The sequence below is a fragment of the Prunus dulcis genome, chromosome 8 (genome assembly GCF_902201215.1).
Source record: "Prunus dulcis chromosome 8, ALMONDv2, whole genome shotgun sequence".
NCBI classification, from domain to species: Eukaryota; Viridiplantae; Streptophyta; class Magnoliopsida; order Rosales; family Rosaceae; genus Prunus; species Prunus dulcis.
Window position 1 is genome coordinate 4016924 of NC_047657.1, and position 17360 is coordinate 4034283.

Here is a 17360-nt window from a genome sequence, read left to right on the forward strand (position 1 = left end):
AAACCAAGAGTAGGTAAGTAACCTGTGAATTTAGCATTCCATGCCCTTGGAGCCTGTTTAAGACCATACAAAGATTTTTTCAGTTTACATACAAACTGTGGATGAGTAGAATCTTCAAAACCAGGAGGCTGTTTCATAAAAACTTCTTCTTCAAGATCGCTATGTAGGAAAGCGTTCTTGACATCAAGTTGTCGTAGTTTCCATTGGTTCATAGCAGCTATGCTTAATACTAACCTCACTGTTGTGTGTCTAACAACAGGACTGAAGGTTTCCCCAAAGTCAAAACCAGGCTCTTGACTGAACCCCTGAGCAACAAGTCTGGCCTTATATCTACCCACTGAACCACATGGATTTCTCTTTATTTTATAAACCCACTTACTGCCAACAATATTTTTTATCACCTGGACTAGGAACTAAGATCCATGTGCCTTGCATATGAAGAGCATCAATCTCCTCTTTCATAGCTTGCCTTCACTTAGAAGAAAACGAAGCCACCTTAAAACTAGAAGGCTCATCTAATTCTGGAATAGCATGAAGACAAGTAAAATAACCTTGATAATCTGGGAACTCTTTGTTTTGAACTATACCACTTTTGGCCCAAGTAATCATGGGATGATCATTGATAGGAAATAAAGAAACCGATGAGTCCAAAGTACTAACAGAAGAAGAGGAAACATCGGAGACCTCAAACGGAAACATAACCTATAATTGTTGTTCATTCAACACAGGTACATAACCTGCAGAAGCCACTAGAACATCATCCAACGAAGCTTGATGTTGGATAGGAGATAAAGACCCAGGAGTAGATGAGATGGACTGAGACTGAGAAGTAGATACTTGTGTATCAGAGGCTAGAGACGATGGATCCTGAGAATTAAGAGAAGCTTGAGAAGGCCTTGAAGGCAGAGAAACAATGACAGGAGCCACTGATGCAGTAGAAGAAAACTGAGAAGACTGCCTACATATGCCAGGGTTAATTAGCTTAAAAGGAAATACAGCTTCATCATGAAGAACATGCCTGGAGATTACACATTTTGCAGTAATTCGATTGTAGCAAATAACTCCTTTGTAACTAGGTGAATATCCCAAGAACACGCACTAAGTGGTTTGCGGTTGTAACTTATGCACATTATAATGTCTAACATACGGATATATTGCAGTACCAAATATTCTCAAAAAAGCAAGATTAGGATGATGACCAAATAAACGAAAATAAGGAGATTGATTATGTAAAACAGAGCTGGGCATTCGATTTATAAGATACACAGCATGAGCAGTAGAATGAAACTAAAATTGACCTGGCAAGGCTGCTGTAGTTAACAGGGTAATGGCTATTTCAATAATATGCCTATTCTTCCGCTCTGCCAATCCATTTTGCTGCGGAGTATACGGGCAAGACAAACGACGCACAATTCCCTTGGAAGCCAAAAAACTGTAAAAACCTTGCTAAGAAACTCACCACCACCATCACTCTGAAAACACTTAATAGCAGCACTGAATTGATTTTGTATCAAAGCATGAAATTGTAGGAATTTGGAGAAAACTTCTGATTTATTGAAAAGAGGATAAACCCACAAATATCTAGTACATTCATCAAGGAAGGAAACAAAATATTTGTAACCCTCAACAGATTTGTAATGGGAAGGACCCCATACGTCACTATGAACTGTATGAAAAGGAATTTCAGACCTACTATGTCTAACAAGAAATGGAAGCTGATGCATCTTCCCTTGAAGACAAGCTGAACACAAGGGATTCAAATTGGAAGAATCACTTGCACATTGCAAACCAGAGGCTTTAAGCATTGATTGCACCACTTCATTCGTTGGATGGCCAAGTCTGTGATGCCAAATGGAAGACTTAACATGTTGACCAAGCAAAACCACTTTCTTGGATAGGCAATGAGAGGATATAACAGAGGAAATATGATACAACCCGTTGTTACTCCGGCCTTTTAGAAGGATTGTCTTAGTGACTCGATCCTGTATCACAAAACCAGAAGCATCAAAGCTGATAACACAATTATTATCTTTGCACAGCTGATGCACAGACAAGAGATTAGCAGATAACTGTGGAACATGAAATACTGATGGCATTTTAAGAGAAGTAGAATCCCATGCAATGGCAGTAGTACCAATGTGTTTAATTTTCAAACCTTCTCCATTACCAACTATCACTTGCTCTGTAGATTCACAAGGAGCAACATGATTTAAGGAGGAAATATCAGACACCATGTGATGAGAAGCCCCACTATCTGCAATCCAAACTTGATCAGGCATATAGGAAGTTTGGGCAGTCATAGCAGAAAGGTTGGAAGGAGGAGCTTGACCCTGATAGACATAGTTGGATCTATGAAAACAATCCAAGGCTCCATGACCTTTCTTACCACAGATTTGACATTCAATAACCTGAGATCCATGCCTAGAAGAGCTTGCCTCATGGCGAAAATAACAATTAGTAGCCGTGTGACCCCGTTTGCTGCATATTTGACATTCAGGAACAACTGCAGATTTCTGAGAAAAATTGGAACCAAATCGATTTCCTGAGAAAGATGAAGGAGAGGCTCTACTTTGAAATCTGCCTCTCCCAGAACCAGAATGATTAGTGAAACCAGAAAAACCTTCGATGCTGACTATTGGCAATACCGTGATGCTGATGATCGTTAAAACGACTAAAACCGCCATTGTTACCAAGAACAGGTCTTGAACCAGAATTGCGATCCAATGAAGGCATAACAAAACGATCATAGGACCCCATATAGGCAACTGGTAAAGAAGATGGAGTAGGCAATAAACCCATACTAGAATTAGAAGGGCCCATAGCATTCACAGAAGCATATGACGAAGACAACGGAGTGACGAACATTGCAGAGTGAGGAACCAATCGAGCTTCTGCAGTTTGCTATACAGCCAAGCAACTGAGCACGAAAATCCTTCAAAGAAATTGGAGAATCCCGTGCAATCAAAACCGTCTTGATCATGTCATATTCCTGAGGGAGGCCATTAAGAGTAGCAATCATAAAGTCATCGTCAGACACCTTAACCCCAGCTTGAACTAATTGGTCACAAACCGTTTTCAGACGCAAGAGAAAACGCTCGATCGAATCTCCACCCTTCTGGGCCGTCTGTAATTCAATCTTCAAATGATTGATTCGTGCCCTAGAAATCGACGCATAACGATCGGAAAGACTTAACCAGGCGTCACGAGCAGTCTTGGTGCCAATAACATACTCTATGGCCTCATCAGAGAGAGTGGCAATGAGCAAACTGAGTAAAGCCTTATCAGTACGAATCCATTCCTTGTAAGCAGCAGTAACTTCAGATGTAACACCCTCCTCATCAACAATAGCAAAGCGAGGAGGAGCAACTTTAGTTCCGTCAAAATGCCCAAACATATCATAACCCTGAAGAACGAATTCCAATTGAAAACTCCACTTGAGAAAATTATCGTCCCTGAGACGAAGAGTAATCATCCCAAGCAAACCGTCAATTTTGACCGAAGAGGAAGAAGAAGAAGTCGCCATTGATGAACAAAAATTAGAGAAAAGACAGAAAAGAGGAAGGAACAATAGAGACAGAGCAAGAGAAGAGCACAGTGAGGAGACAGTTCAGAAAAATTGAAAGCGGATTGAAAGTGTCAAGCCACGATGGGCTCTAATACCATCTTAACAAGAAGAAGAGGATGCGATTTTGGGATTTTAAGAGAAGAAGAAAGAGAGAAAGCAAGAAGGAAGAGAATCTTGTAAAACTGTATTTCTGATTATATTGTAAATGAAATGTTAAAAGTACAGCTTTAGTACAATGCACATCTCCTAATATTACGCTAACAAACTTAACAAATACAGCTAACTCTCACTAACAGACTTAACAGAGAGCACGTGAGCTGTACATGATGACTTAACAATTTCTTAACTAAAACACATGGTTAACAGATGCAACCCACCCGACTCAGATCCGCCATAGCGACTGCCCAGATCTCTGCCCAAATATGAATATACTGTTTTTTACTCTATTTAAAATCAAATTAATATAAAGTTTACAAATCTATTGATTTGATGATCAACACATAAAAATTCAATTTAATTCAGACCCAAGAAGTTACCTAAATTGATGGAAGAAGAAGGAAGAAGAAGAGTTAAGACCGGAGAGGAAACCCCAAGAGTTAATACCATCTTAACAAGAAGAAGAGGATGCGATTTTGGGATTTTAAGAGAAGAAGAAAGAGAGAAAGCAAGAAGGAAGAGAATCTTGTAAAACTGTATTTCTGATTATATTGTAAATGAAATGTTAAAAGTACAGCTTTAGTACAATGCACATCTCCTAATATTACGCTAACAAACTTAACAAATACAGCTAACTCTCACTAACAGACTTAACAGAGAGCACGTGAGCTGTACATGATGACTTAACAATTTCTTAACTAAAACACATGGTTAACAGATGCAACCCACCCGACTCAGATCCGCCATAGCGACTGCCCAGATCTCTGCCCAAATATGAATATACTGTTTTTTACTCTATTTAAAATCAAATTAATATAAAGTTTACAAATCTATTGATTTGATGATCAACACATAAAAATTCAATTTAATTCAGACCCAAGAAGTTACCTAAATTGATGGAAGAAGAAGGAAGAAGAAGAGTTAAGACCGGAGAGGAAACCCCAATAGAACAAATGGGGAGGATTTTTTTTATTTTTTTATTTGGTCGGAAACAAATAAGGGCTGTCAATTTTTAGAAGAAAGGGTGGAGCAGCTTTGAGAAACTGCTGCGAGAGATCCGAGATTTTAAAATAAGTGGCTGTCTAATTCTTTTTTTTTTTTTTTTAGAAGCCACTTTTTTTTATAAGCACCACACTCCCAAAAAACCAAAAAAAAAAAAAAAAATCCCTTCGACCTCATTGGTCCCAGAATGGTCGTGTGCCCAAGTTGGCTTCCCTTATAAATTGACTTCCATTTTTAAGCTCATGACCCAATCAATTAATTTCGTATATCATATTGAAATCTTTTACTACAAAAGGAAGCTTTTGTTATGCATATTGCATGCATTTTGATTGACCGATAAAGGAGGTGACCCTGATGATCAACGCTTAAAACAGAGAGAGATCAAAAGATGGGTTGGGTTTTAGCGGCTATCCTTACCAGCTTGGGAGGCCATAACAGTGAGCAAAACTCCACTGACATTTTAATCCAAGCTCGCTTAGAAAGGAAGATGACAGGATCAATAGGAACTCTGCAACCAGTGGTGAGAGATCATGTCAGATAACCAACTCTCATACATTTTTGGAACTGGAAACTATAGTGTATGCATTTTGTGATTTTCTTTTGGCTTCCTTTGACAATTTTGTAATAGGACAATCATTGTAATTTCCCAAGCTCTAAGCTTAGATTAAGAATTACTTCTCTAGGTGTTCTTATCTCCCTACATTATGATGGACAACAATGTGTTTTTGACAAAGGTAAATTTTGCATTGCACTACATTGAATTCACTAAATTTTTGAAGATTATGACTCTTCGTATGACTAGTCAACCTTTGCATCAGTAGGATTTCCAGCTCACTGTTCCAGCTGGATCCTAACCATCTTTTTTCTCATTTTCTGTGAAAAAGCAAAAGAATTCATCATTTGGCAGACGTCTTTTTTGTGGGTGAGTTTTGGAAAGTTTCTTAGAAAACTTTCTCTTCTTCTTTCTCAAGAGTAAACCTTCATACTTTTCGTCTTTGAGTTTTCCAAATTGATTTTTAGAAAACTGCATTTGAAATATGAAATCTGCATCTTGCTAGATCAAACACTATCTCATAGATATCTAGGTCAGATTCAAGATTGATTTCTTCAAGAGTATGGTTTCTTGAAGAAATTAGTCATTTTCTCCTTGAATCCAAATTTTGTTTTTGTCTGAGTTGAAGCTGGCTAGCTGGTGCCATGGGATGAAATAGCTGAAGAAGGAGCTGCCATTGCCATGAAGGGCTAAGCTGCTGGTTTTGCAAAGCTGGAGAAGAAGATTGCACAAATGAAGTATAGCTCATCTTCATAAATAGACCGAGGATTTCTTGAGCTTGCTAGTATTTCTTTGTAAGAATCTTTTGGCTTAGTGGATTGCCCAGCCGGTTGATGACCCATAGTTTTTCCCAATGGTGGGTTTTTGCGTAAACAATTTCTGGTTTGCATCTCTATAATTTTCTGGATTTTTGTTCTTGATAGTTAACTAGTCATCGCATGATGTTCATGTATTTTTGAGTTTGTGTTCTTGCGGTTGACTAGTCATCATTTTTTGCTATTTGGTGTTTACTTGATTATGATGCCTTTACACACTTTCACCATAGTTGTTGCTAGCACAACGGATGCCTATAGATTGACTGCTCCTTCTTAGTGCCTAGGTTATCACTAGTAATTTTCTAGGCTTGCAGGTACATATTGGCATGCTCTGAGTATGTTCTTAGTTGTGGTTATTCATGTCTGACAATTGACTAGTCATAAGCGTATTTGATCAAGGTCTAAAGTGTGTGAAGATTAGGCCTGGGCACAATTCGGGTAAGATCAAATTTTGGCCGACCCGCTGGCCAAACCGATGGATAGCTCAGTTCTCGGGTCGAGTCGGGTCTTGGGTAAAACCCGAAATTAGGCCAAACCACAAATGAGCTGGGTTCTTGGGTTGGTTCTATATTGTGATCGGTTTGGGCTTGAGCCCAATTTTACCATTTTCAAAAGCCCAAATCATATTTACTTTCAGTAAAAAAAAGCCCAAATCAGATTCACTTTTAGCCAAAATCCTTTTTTTGTTGTCAAATTGTCAAAATCTAATAAGTTCTTATGAACAAGCCCAAATCACTTTTACCTTTTCTTTCAAAACCTGAAATTATGCAAATTCAACCTATGAAAATCCATCATTCCAATCTAAGTTTCTAAACAACTAAATGAATCTCACATTCACACATTCAACCAACCAACCAAGGAAACGAAATATAATCCCTTACAAACCATTACAAAAAATACTACACAAATAAAGCAAGCAATCCAAATTAAACTTATGAAATTAAAGATTACAACCCATCACAAAAATACACATAAAGATAATATACTTGCAAAAAATCTGCTACATCCATTATTCCAAAACCTTAACAAAGCAACCTACACAACACTTAAAAGAATTAACACAAAGTTTCACCATCAACAAATCATAATTAAAATGAGATGCAAGAAAAATACCTTCCAACGTATCTTCATCACACTGAGAAGGGAGAGTCTTATTCAAATTTAAACTATCAAACCATATTTTCCTATGCATACAACTCCCTAAACATATATCCTATCCAAAAACCAGATTTAAACATAGTAAAAACATATTTTTCCTATTCAAAGATGCAAGAAATAGAGTCAAAACAGATTTAAACAGATTTAAATCACATACAGATTACAATTACATATTTAAACACAGTACAAACAGATTTTTCCTAGCGAAAGATGCAAGAAACATAGTCAAAACAGATTTAAATCACATACAGATTACAAATTACAGATTTAAATCAACAAAACATATTACAAATTATAGAAAACAAACATATTAACTCAAAATAAAACAAAAATAGAGTTGGCAGCAAATATTTACCTCCATTTAAGCAAAATTTTCCAAACTTTCAAAGCTCAGCATCAGTAGCGATGCTAAACAACTGTGAATGAAATCAAAAAAAGGGTTAGGTTACAAACAAGCTTCATTCCTTTCATAAATTAAAACAAAATACCCTTAAATACCCACTGCTAAAAAAAAAAATTCCTAAAATTAAAACCAAAATTTGAACTGCATGTCTTAATCTTTAATATGTAACCATAATTCGTTCAAAAATATCGAAATATCATGCATGAACAATGTCAGACTGCAAATATATCATCACTCTTAAATCTATTCTTTAATAGAAACAGAAACTAACCAATCAAAACAGACCTAGCATGCAGCACAACCTATTTAACAAAATAAAACATAAACATAATTAATACAACAACATAACAACAGAATAGCAGCTGCAGAAACAGAACCTAGTAGTTTCACAGAACCAAATTTCATAAAACAAAAATTAATTGGTAGCAGCCCTAATTAGAATTATTTAACAGAAGAACCTAAATGCTAGCAGCCCTAATTTGTATAATGAAACAAACAGTTCATAATTTCTTTGTCAATTTCAAATAATAATCACAACACAGCATAACCTAATTGGTGGCTGCCCTAATTCGACAACCCTAAAACCTTAACAGAAAAAATATATCATCACATCAACCTGAACCACCAAATCGACAAGCCTAATTTAAAAGAAAAAAACCATAAATTTAATTTAGAATAAACCCTAAATTCAAAGGAAGATGATGCTCTCACCTTTGACTGATATGAGAGAGAAACCCATAGAAGAAATCGCAGGAGAGGAATAGATGTTGTCAGCGATTAGAAACTGAGACTAAGAAACATAGAAAAATCGAGATAAGAAGAAAGGGCAAAGAGAGAGTTAGCGGAGCAAAGACACGACGGGAAAAAAATAGAACAGATAAGAGAAAGAGAAGCTGGCCTGCGTGCAGGGATAGAGGAGGCACAGTGGTTGATTGACTGAGAGTGAGAGGATCGAAGTACAGACGGTCGAGAGAGAGAGAGAGAGGCATCGCAGCCTCTTAGGTCAAAAACAGAAAGAAAAATGAAAACATAAGACTGAGTGAAAGAGAAGAGAGAGTCGCGTGTAAGGTTTACGGGAAAAAATAAAAAATTTGTGAGGGATCTGCTGCAAGGAGTCTCACATGAATATTTTGTTGGCCAATCATACGACACGTGTAACATATATATATATATATATATATATATATAAATATTGACCGGTTCGGTTCTGAAAAAATGAGACCTGAAGGCCGAACCGTGGACCTTCGTTTTGGTTCAGATCCGTTATTGACTGTTTCGGTTTGGTCAAAAAACACTCTTTTTTGGTTTGGTTTGGTTTGGTTTGGTTTGGTTCGATCGGTTTGATCGGTTTATTGGTTTTTATGTCCACCCCTAGTGAAGATTGTTGTGTTTTGTTTGAGTGCCGTGTAATTTTACCCCTAGTCACCTGAATACCAATTTCAATTGGTATCAGAGCGTCAGCTCTTAACACAAATAGAGAGATCCTAGGATTTGTTTTGGTATTTAGGTATGCTCACTATTATTAGAATAGGTGGTAATGAGATTGTGAGTGTGACAAGGTCAAGAGACAATTGCTACTGCATCAATAGAGTTGATGATGCAAAGGAAGCGGTTTGCAACAAGGTTGTGAATGAAACAAGTGTCTTGTGGCATCAAAGGCTTGGACACGTGAACTTTAGAGAGTTGCACAAATTGTCCAAGAGAGAGTTAGTGAGTGGTTTATCAAAACTTGACGAAACTGATCAACATATTTGTGAAGGAAGTCAATTGGGCAAGCGAGTTAGAGTGTCACACAAGAAGGTCAAACACATTCAAACAAAAGTATGTCTAGAACTTGTTCACATGGATCCTGTCGACCTCATCCAAACCTTGTCCCTTGATGGCAAGAAATATATTCTGGTCATTGTTGATGATTTCTCTAGGTTCACTTGGGTCTCATTCTTACGTGAGAAATCTGAAACATTTCAAAGGTTTAAATCTATCTGCCATCTTTTGCAAAAAGAGAAGATGACTAGTCATCTTCCTCTTGTTAGAATTAGAACAGATTATGGTTATGAGTTTGAGAATTCTCAGTTTCTGAAATTTGTGAAGAGATGAGGATCAAGCATGAGTTCTCTTCACCTATTACACTTTAGCAAAATGGTGTTGTGGAAAGAAAGAATAGAGTTCTTGTTGAGATGGCTAGGGTGATGCTTAATAGTAAAAATCTTGCCAAACATTTTTGGGTTGAAGTTGTAAATACAGCTTGTTACATCTCAAACATGGTATTTTTTAGGTCTGGTACCAAACAAACTCCCTCTGAGCTTCAGAAAGGCAAGAAACCTTATGTCTCTTATTTTAGAATCTTTGGTAACACATGTTATATCTCAAGAGATAGGGAACACCTTAATACGTTTGACTCTAAAAGTGACAAGGGAATATTTCTTGGGTATTCCACTTCAAGCCGAGACTATAGAGTGTGCAATTATAGGACCGGAACCATCATTGGCTCCACAAATGTCAGTATTGATGATTTTGCTCCCTCTACTAAGATGGCATCATATGAGGATGGTCTCTCATCTCCTATGTCTGAGGAAGAATATCCAGGTCTGGATCTAGTGGTTGACTTGTCAACTTTTAGCAAACCAGTTGACCTCTAAACTCTTGACAATTCTGGTCCAGTTGACCTATCAACTCGTCACAATCAACCTAAGAATCCCAGCTCATCTGTCCCTATTTAAAGCTCTCGAGTTGATTGTAGTCTCATCACTCAAACAGAGAGAGTGATTATTGGTCCTCTAAATCAGGGAGTGAGAACTAGGAAACAAATAGCTAAGGAAATTAGCCATGTGTGTTATGTCTCAAAGGAAGAACCTAAAAATGTGAAAGAGGCTTTGAACCATGGCGAATGGTTTCTTGCAATTGCAAGAGGAGTTGAATCAGTTTGTTAGAAGTGATGTTTGGTACCTTGTTCCTAGACAAACCAACAACAATGTTGTAGGTACCAAGTGGATTTTCAAGAACAAAACTGATGAACAAGGTAATGTTGTTAGAAACAAGGCTAGATTGGTTGCTCAAGGTTAACCTCAAATGAAGGGTATTGACTTTGATGAAACCTTTGCCCCAATTGCAAGGTTAGAATAAGTGAGATTACTACTTACCATTGCTTGTCACTTGAACTTTGAACTTTATCAAATGGATGTCAAAACTGCATTTTTGAATGGTATCTTGCATGAGGAGGTCTATGTTGAGCAACCAAAGGGCTTCGAAGATCCACATCATCCTAATGATGTGTTTCGATTGAAGAAGGCAATCTATGGCTTGAAACAAGCTCATAGAGCATAGTATGAGAGGCTATCCTCTCACCTTATTGGAAATGGTTATGTTAGAGGGTCGGTTGACAAAACATTGTTTGTAAAAAGGTTCAAAAATGATGTTTTGATTGCTTAAGTGTATGTTGATGATATTGTGGTTGGTTCTACCTCTAACTTGTATGTTCAAGAATTCATACATGTCATGACTAGTGAATTTGAAATTAGTTTTGTCGACGAGCTTAATTATTTCTTAGGTCTTCAAATCAAACAACACCATGATGGGATTTTTGTTTCTCAATCCAAATATGCAAAAAATCTTGTGAAAAAATTTGAAAAAATTTGGTTTACAGGCTGCAAAATATGCAAGAACTCCGATGAGCACTAGTGTTAAAATTCATAGAGACTTATATGGGAAAAGTGTCAACCAAACTCTCTGTAGGAGAATAATAGGAAGCCTTCTCTACTTGACTGCTAGTAGACCTAAAATTTGTTATAGTGTAGGAGTTTGTGCTAGGTTCCAAAGTGATCCCAAATAGTCTCATTTGTTTGCCGTCAAAAGAATCAAAAAATATGTGAGTGGGGCCATTAATTTTGGTTTGTGGTATACCTATGACACTAGGGTCAATCCTGTTGGGTATAGCGATGCCGATTGGGCTGGGTGTAGTGATGATAGAAAGAGTACTTCTAGGGGAGTCTTTTATGTTCGCAACCATCTCGTTGCTTGGCATAGCAAAAAAAAAAAAACTCTGTGTCATTATCCACTGCTAAGGCTGAGTATGTTGCAACTGGAAGTTGCTGCACACAACTCCTCTGGATGAAAGAGATGTTGGAAGACTATGGTCTTTCTCAATCTTCCTTCTTAATCTACTGTAATAACATGAGTGCAATCGACATTTCAACAGTCCAACACTCTAGAACAAAGCATATAGATATTAGGCATCATTTTATTAGAGACCTTGTGGAAGACAACATTTTAACATTAGAGTTTGTTCCTTCTGAGAAACAACTTGCAGACATACTCACCAAGGCCTGAGACTTTCATAAACTTGTCACACTCAGACAGTCCATTGGCCTTTGCTCAATTGATTGATTAGCATATCTATTCATGTTTTCAGCACATTTCAAAAACAGTTGACTAGTCAAGTCGAATTAATTAAAAAAAATACATTTTTAATGTTTATGCCACTGTTTCACATCTCTCATCTCAGATGGTGTGAAGTTTGAATGTTTTTGTGCTTTGCCTGATTTGTACATAATCCTTTTTTTTCTTGATTAGAACTATTAGATGAGACTTAATTCGTGCTATCTTATTTTCTTGGTGAGCCAAGTGTCTATGCTTCATTTTGGACTGTTATCGTCTCTTAGCATATCTCACTCTCTTAGCCAATCTATTCAATAATTTTATAAATAAAAAAAGGAACTGTGACCAATGTAGTCATGGCTCTAGGAAGGTATAAGGTGATATGATTGAAGCATCAAGAGCAAAGAGCCATAAAATTGGGCCATTCAAGCACTTATGTCTGGGATGTGCAAGTGAAACAAAATAAATCATCCAATATTTTGTCAATAGAGAGTGGTGATACTTGAACTTTGAGCCTATACTCTGATCATGTCATAAATTTTCATTGTATACATGTCTCTTCAAGAGAGATAAAATATCATCTCTTGTGTCCCTTGGCTCTGAACCTCCCTATTCCAAAATATGCCTTGTCTCTAAGCATGAAATGCAATTCATATTCTATCTCTCAGCGTTGATTGTCAATATAATCAGCATATGACTTTATTTATTTATTTTGTGCTTGAAGACTTGGTCTAGACAATGATTGCTAAATCACTTGATATGTTTGCTAGTTCTTCCTTGTGAATTAGTACAGTTCTTCGTCTTCCACAGGGTCGATACTAAAATTTCTGCTTGTTACGATATTGCTTTGGTTGACTAGTCAACATATACTCATGCTGATTGTGGTCGACTAGTCATCAGGTTCTCTCTTTCCCTATTTGTCTTTTTCAGCTTAGCAATTTTTTTTTCCTTTTCATTTTAGCGGTTACGCTTTTCTTGTTATAGCGGTTCTTTTTTTGGGGTCGTTTTGCTTTCCATTTAGGTCTTTTTCCCTCTCTTTTTGTCACACCCTTTTCCAGTTTGTCTCTTTCAGACATAAAATGAAAAAAGAACAACCCATTAGGTCCACAAATCTTTTTCTCCTTCATTCTAAGTTTTTCTCTTCGCACTTCTTTCCTTCTCTGTTTTCCAATTCTTCTTCCACCGTGAGCCATGCATCGTGAGCCATGTCGACTTCAAAGCCCCTCCTCACTTACCAATGCCCTCAAAATCCAAACACAGTGGAAGTGTGGATATCATTCCCACCATTCCTAGGGCTCGTTCCTCTCTCTCTCTGTGCCCCCATAGGAGACTCATCCCTCTTTGTGACACCTGAGGCAGCCTCTTTCTTTCACGTTGTCGTTTCCAAACGGAAGTTTGTGGTTGAGAGATCAATCAAATCGATGCTCTCTCCCCAAAAGCTTGGACTGCTGCATCTCAGATGTTTGAGCACTACCATCTTCATCCTCTCAATACTCTGTCTGGTAAGTTCAGTGCCTCTGTCATCAAAGAATTTTACTCAAATTTTCCTGTTGATCCTAAGGGGTCTAACTATCAGATTGTTGTTCATACTATGCCTATTGTTCTTCGACCCTCTGTTGTCAATCGGGTTTTAGGTTTTCGGTCTTGCTCTGGCTTCGATTATGACAAGTTTGGTCTTGCTTCCTCTCAATATACTGTTGCTATCTTTTTAAAACCATGACTTATACTGATCCTTCTCTGCCACTTATTGCTCAAGGTCTTCCAATCAAGTCCTATCTGTCTCCATTTTTCAAATTTTTATGGGAATTTGTTTGCCACAATGTTCTTCCCACTGGGAATAATTCTAATCCCACCTTGGCTGGCTATCAAATCATGATCTTCATGGTCAATCGTGATAAAATTCCTTTTGGAGACATTATCTATCATGCAATCCTTGGCAAAATAGTTGGTCATGGTACCAAACACAAAGGGACTCTTATCTTCCCCTACCTTATCCAATGCCTCTGTGAGAGAAGCAAGGTGGCCTTCAGTGACACTGATCAGTGGACTCCTCCTCTTGCTCCATATAGCAAGGCCTCTGTTGCTCTTAGCCAGAAGGTCTCAAGCACCTTTCTCTCTATTGTATATGCTTTTCCTTCTCAGCAAGTCGAGTTCTGAGAGATGAGTGTCAGAGGAAGAAGATATAGTGGAGAGAAAGGTGTTTGAGACCTTCTAGCTAAGAGCAACAGAGGCCTTGCCATATGGAGCAAGAGGAGGAGTCTACTAATCAGTGTCATTGAAGGCCACCTTGCTTCTCTCACAGATGCGTTGGATAAGGCAGGGGAAGACAAGAGTCTCTTTGTGTTTGGTACCTTGACGAACTGTTTTGCCAAGGATTGCATGATAGATAATGTCTCCAAAAGGAATTTTATCACAATTGACCATGGAGATCATGATTTGATAGTCGGCCAAGGTGGGATTAGAATTAGTCCCAGTGGGGAGAACATTGTGGCGAACAAATTACCATAAAAATTTGAAAAATAGAGATGGATAGGACTTGATTAGAAGGCCTTTAACAGAAAGTGGCAAAGAATGATCAATAAAAGCCATGGTTTTAAACAGAGCAACAGTATATTGAGAGGAAGCAAGAGCAAACTTCTCATAATCAAAGCTACAGCAATACCTAAAACCTAAAACCTGATTGATGACAGAGGGTCGAAGAACAATAGGAACAGTACGAACAACAATCTGATAGTTAGACCCCTTAGGATCAGCAGGAAAATTCGAGTAAAATTCTTTGATGACAGAGGCATTGAACTTACCAGACAGAGTATTGAGAGGATAAAAATGGTAGTACTCAAACATCTGAGATGCAGTAGTCCAAGCTTCTGAAGAGAGAGCATCAATTTGATACGATCTCACAGGCACAAACTTCCAATTGGAAACGACATCGTGAAAGAAAGAGGCTGCCTCAGGTTTCACAAAGAGGGAGGAGTCTCCCATGGGGGTAGAGAGAGAGGAACAAGACCTAGGAGCCCTACGAATGGTGGGAATGATATCCACACTACTACTGTGTTTGGATTTTGAGGGCGTTGGTAAGTGAGGAGGGGCTTTGAAGTCGACATGGCTCACGATGATATAAGAATTGGAAAACAGAGAAGGAAAGAAGTGCGAAGAGAAAAACTAAGAATGAAGGAGAAAAATATTTGTGGACCCAAGGTATTATTCTTTTCTAGCTTTGTGTCTGAAAGAGAAACTGGAAAAAAGTGCGACAAAAAGAGAGGGAAAAAGACCTAAACAGAAAAAGCGAAACGACCCCAAAAAAAGATCAGCTAAAACAAGAAAAGGGTAACCGCTAAAACGAAAAGGAAAAAAAAAACCGCTAAGCTGAAAAAGATGGATAGGGAAAGAGAGAACCTGATGACTAGTCAACCACAACCAGCATGAGCAGATGTTGACTAGTCAACCAAAGCAATATCATAACAAGCAAAAAATTTAGTATCGACCCTGTGGAAGACGAAGAACTGTACTAATTCACAAGGAAGAACTAGCAAACATATCAAGTGATTTAGCAATCATTGTCTAGACCAAGTCTTCAAGCACAAAATAAATAAATAAATAAATAAAGTCATATGCAAATTACATTGACAATCAACGCTGAGAGATAGAATATCAATTGCATTTCATACTTAGAGGCAAGGCATATTTTGGAATAGGGAGGTTCAGAGCCAAGGGACACAAGAAATGATATCTTATCTCTCTTGGCGAGACATGTATACAATGAAAATTTATGACATGATCAGAGTATAGGCTCAAAGTTCAAGTATCACCACTCTCTATTAACAAAATATTGGTGATTTATCTTGTTTCACTTGCACATCCCAGACACAGGTGCTTGAATGGCCCAATTTTACGGCTCTTTGCTCTAGATGCTTCAATCATATCACCTTATACCTTCCTAGAGCCGTGACTACATTGGTCACACTTCCTTTTTAAAAAAAAATAAATAAATAAAATTATTGAATAGATTGGCTAAGAGAGTGAGATAAGCTAATAGACAAGAACAATGACAGTCTAAAATGAAGCATAGACACTTGGCTCACCAATAGGATAAGATAGCATGAATTAAGTCTCATCTAATAGTTCTAAACGAGAAAAAGAGGATTATGCACACAAATCAGGCAAAGCACAAAAACATTCAAACTTCACACCATCTGAGATGAGAGATGTGAAGCAGTGGCATAAACATTAAAAACTTTTTAAAAAAATTAATTCGACTTGACTAGTCAACTGCATGTAAGATGACTAGTCAACCGTTTTTGAAATGTGCTGAAGACAGGAACAGACATGCTAATCAATCAATTGAGCAAAGGCCAATGGTCTGTCTCAGTGTGACATGTTTCTAAAAGTCTAAGGCCTTGGTGAGTATGTCTGCAAGTTGTTTCTCAGAAAGAACAAACTCTAATGTTAAAATGTTGTCTTACACAAGGTCTCTAATAAAATGATGCCTAATATCTATATGCTTTGGGATCACTTTGGAATATAGCACAAACTCCTACACCAGAAGAAATGTTAGGTCTAGTAGCTGTCAAGTAGAGAAGGCTTCCTATTATGCTCCTATAGAGAGTTTGGTTGACACTTTTCCGATGTAAGTTTCTATGAATTTTAGCACTAGTGCTCAGCAGAGTACTTGCAGATTTTGCAACCTCCAAACCAAATTTTTTCAATTTTTTTCACAAGAATTTTTGCATATTTGGATTGAGAAACAAAAATCCCGTCATGGTGTTGTTTGATTTGAAGACCTAAGAAATAATTAAGCTCACCGACAAGACTCATTGCAAGTCATGACATGTATGAATTCTTGAACATGCAAGTTAGAGGTAGAACCAACCACAATATCATCAACATACACTTGAGCAATCAAAACATTCTTTTTGAACCCTTTTACAAACAATGTTTTGTCAACCGACCCTCTAACATAACCCTTTCCTAAAAGGTGAGAGGATATGCTCTCATACTAAGCTCTATCTTTTGACATCCATTTGATAAAGTTTAAACTTCAAGTGACAAGCAATGGCAAGTAGTAATCTCACTGATTCTAACCTCGCAACTGGGGCAAAGGTTTCATCAAAGTCAATACCTTCCATTTGAGGGTAACCTTGAGCAACCAATCTAGCCTTGTTTTTAACAACATTACCTTGTTCATCAGTTTTGTTCTTGAAAATCCACTTGGTACCTATAATATTGGTGTTGGTTTATCTAGGAACAAGGTACCGAACATCACTTCTAACAAACTGGTTCAACTCCTCTTGCAATTGCAAGAAACCATTCGCCATGGTTCAAAGCCTCTTTCAC